The sequence below is a fragment of the Procambarus clarkii genome, chromosome 50 (genome assembly GCF_040958095.1).
Source record: "Procambarus clarkii isolate CNS0578487 chromosome 50, FALCON_Pclarkii_2.0, whole genome shotgun sequence".
Classification (NCBI taxonomy): domain Eukaryota; kingdom Metazoa; phylum Arthropoda; class Malacostraca; order Decapoda; family Cambaridae; genus Procambarus; species Procambarus clarkii.
The window spans coordinates 17,013,881-17,017,621 of NC_091199.1; the positions used below are offsets into that span (position 1 = coordinate 17,013,881).

General features: G+C 38.4%; 1 non-coding gene across 1 annotated transcript; it reads left to right on the top strand.

The window, feature by feature from the left end:
* The first annotated feature begins 1,351 nt into the window (after positions 1–1,351).
* LOC138351760 (U1 spliceosomal RNA) lies at positions 1,352–1,514 on the top strand. Its single transcript, XR_011222624.1, has one exon. It is a non-coding gene; the product is annotated as a U1 spliceosomal RNA (small nuclear RNA).
* Positions 1,515–3,741: the final 2,227 nt, after the last annotated feature.

Sequence of the window (3,741 nt, forward strand, 5' to 3'; positions counted from 1 at the left end):
AACGGCTCCTTTAAAGGCAGATTCTTTGGCTAACTTATGAGCTCTATCATGCATTCGGAGGCCAACATGAGATGGAGACCACATGAAATGGACTCTGTTACCATCCTTAATAATTTTGTTGTATTTGTGTCTAGCTTCGGACACGAGCATGTTACAGTTATGTCTTAAAGAGTTGAGAGCATTTAAGGATGATAAAGTGTCACTTACAATTAATGTATCAAGTTTGGAGACTTGGTCACATTTCAGTGCAAGGATCAAGGCAAATAGTTCAGTCTGAAGGGTAGAGGCCCAGTTGTTTATACGGACTCCCCACTCAAAATACAAGCCATCGCCCATTGTCAGTACAACTGCACTTCCAGCTGCACCCGTGGTGCGGTGTAGGGAACCATCAGTGTATATGATTTGAGAGAGAGAATGCTCTGTGGACAGAGCATCAATATGGCTTAAGGCGTTGAGCTTTGCCTCAAGACGAAGCTTGGGCTGATCTCTAATTTGCTTCTTGGGTGGAAAGGGAGGGATTAAAACTGGAAAGGGTGTAACCTCCCACGGTGCAGAAAAGTGCCGTTGTTGTTTCTCTTGGTACAAATCATGAACCTGATACATTCTGAGTTGAGTTCCAGTTTTTGTTATCCATTTGGAACAATGCTGATCTTCAACAAAGAAATTCTGGAGGGCTTCTGCGCAAGGATTAGGATGAGTTAGCCAAAGCATTTTTATACCAATTTGACAGTTAATTTCAGTAACACGATCAACAACGTTCAGAATATTAAGTTCCTTTCTCATATTAGGTATCTTTGTGGTTTACAAGAATGTGAGAACTTTTGTATATTGAAAAGAATACTAAAAACAATTGCATTTCTCATCGATAATAGATATTTAGGATTCGATAAGTCCCTCATCAAACTGCAAACGCAGGACAGAAAACGGTAGAATTGTAGGTGGGACAAACGCTTTGCTCCAACACTAGTAAATTAGTCTTTCGATGTAAATGAAGTGAAATTCCTATGTCTGTGTTCCCTCTGAGGGACGCATAACACAGAAGACGGTTAATGAACTACTTGCGCTGACCTGTGGGATGGTAATTTAATTTTCCTTCCCACTTATTAGCTAATTATTTGAATAGGCAACTCGAAGCACTCTGTGTTCCATATCACTACTGTAATGAATTCCTATCTTGATTGTATTTACATTATTTCTTGTAACAAGCTTACCCATGATAAATTCCAAAACAAATAAAAATCAATGTGTTAAATGACAGTTCAATTGGAGGGCGGCAATAACATAAAGATAGCTGTGAGTGTGGTGGTACCCAGTCGTGGCAGGTGCGTGTTGCGTGTTAGAATGTCTTGGCATACTTACCTGGCACAGGAGACACGGTGATCACGAAGGCCGTTTTCCCAGGGCGAGGCTCACCATTGCACTCCGGTGGCGCTGACCCTTGCGATTAACCCAAATGTGGTTAACTCGGGTGCGAAATATTTTTTAGCGGGGGACTGCGTTCGCGCTATCCCCCTTTGTAATTGCCCTTGTGTTTGTAAAGTTGGTAAATGACACAACACCTATACCACTCTCATTTGTTTCTTTAGCTAATGTTCTCGCAAGGTACTTTTTTTTTAAAACAAATATGCATATATTTGGTGTGGTTTCATCTTTTAAGCATGATACCTATTGAAAATGCACAATTCAAGACTTCATGTGGAGCCGTCCCAAATTTGTTTTCTCAAAGTTAGTGAGGATTTGGGAACCTGTAACTATGCTTATATGTAGGTTTCCCTTTGCTAATGATTAACCTTCGTCCTCCCAGGATGCTTGTCAATTGCACTACATGGTCACCTGCCTCAGCATTCAATAACTATGTCTGCGAAATACATTGACAAGAAGGACAGACGACTCTGAGGGAGGTCTGTACTCAAATGGAAAAAAAGTGCTTGTAGCAGTGTCAAACGAGCATTAGTTTGCCTTCCTGACTGCCTGCCTTTCCAGCTCCTGGCCAGGTAAAGCAATAACTTTTTAATTCAAAAGGGTACCTCCCCCCTATTTCGTTTAGAACCTGATTACGAAATTTGCCTCGACAAATCTTAATTTGTTTCTTGTTGTCCATTCCACTTGATTGCCTTGCTTTTTTGTTCACTGCTTTGTTATTAATATCTTGTATTTATAACAAGATATGTGTGAAACATCCTGTATTTTATCAGTTAAAGAGGAGAGTGATAATAGCTAAAGCTCTATTATCTCTTTGAGATGCATTTAGCGCTCTCAGTGAACTTGTGCCACATAGCCTTTCTCTTCATGTTTTACTGTTTAAAAGTCAAAACATGAGTTAAAAGGCCGCTGCACCAAACCCAAAATTTAGATGATTATACGTTCATGCGGCGCCAATATCTTGATCATTGTATCTAGAGCAGGTAAAAATATTGAAGCATCTGCTTTCCCTTGACCATTCACAATTAAGAGCCCTGATAATAGGTAATAAAATTTAGTTTTGTTTCTAGTGTATGTCTGTGTTCGTATGTGCGTACGTACCCGATTGAAGAAGACTGATGGTGACAGTAAAGAAGTGTAAATATTATGTTAATAACAAGAGAGGATATTGCCGGAATAGTTAGTGTTTATGAATCTATTTTGCAAATATAAATATCTAACGGATTAGTTTTTACTTTTTTGGTACTGTTTATCGATTTGATCTGATAGACCATTCCAACTAGGTTATTTATAAATATAAATACACACAGGTGGATACAGGAACAGATGACTGCTGGGTCATGTTAGCAGGCTGAGAGCCGTCGCTTCCCAGAGCCTTACCCACTATGTATAGTTCCCCTGAAATATTACCTGCCAATCGTTTAACAACTAGGTACACAGTGCTGCATGAATAGAGGAGTACATTTAAGGATAGGCGCCTATTATAGTCATTCTCCCCAGCCACAATGCGAAACACTGTGAAGAATATTTGTGTTCTATTTGTAAAGAATACCTTGCAAGAATTAACTATTTATTTTTCAGACATATTTAGGAATACGTGACTCGCCAGCCAGCCAGCCACAATCGTGACTACCTCCCAGCCGTTATATATATATATATGTCGTACCTAGTAGCCAGAACGCACTTCTCAGCCTACTATGCAAGGCCCGATTTGCCTAATAGGCCAAGTTTTCATGAATTAATTGTTTTTCGACTACCTAACCTACCTAACCTAACCTAACCTAACTTTTTCGGATACCTAACCTAACCTAACCTATAAAGATAGGTTAGGTTAGGTTAGGTAGGGTTGGTTAGTTTCGGTCATATATCTAAGTTAATTTTAACTCCAATAAAAAAAAATTGACCTCATACATAATGAAATGGGCAGCTTTATCATTTCATAAGCAAAAAATTAGAGAAAATATATTAATTCAGGAAAACTTGGCTTATTAGGCAAATCGGGCCTTGTATAGTAGGCCGAGAAGTGCGTTCTGGCTATTAGGTACGACATATATATATATATATATATATATATATATATATATATATATATATATATATATATATATATATATATATATATATATATATATATATGGGCCGGGGTTCATCGACGTTATAATCGTTTATTTGCGCTCACTAATTCACACCAATAGTCTACAATTAAGAGGCATTCATGTTACGTGTCTATATTATCAGGGCCCGTAATTGTGAATGTGTATATAATACCTGCATAATAAATTGCTGGTCTAACTTGTCAAGTTATCGTTGGCTTCTGCT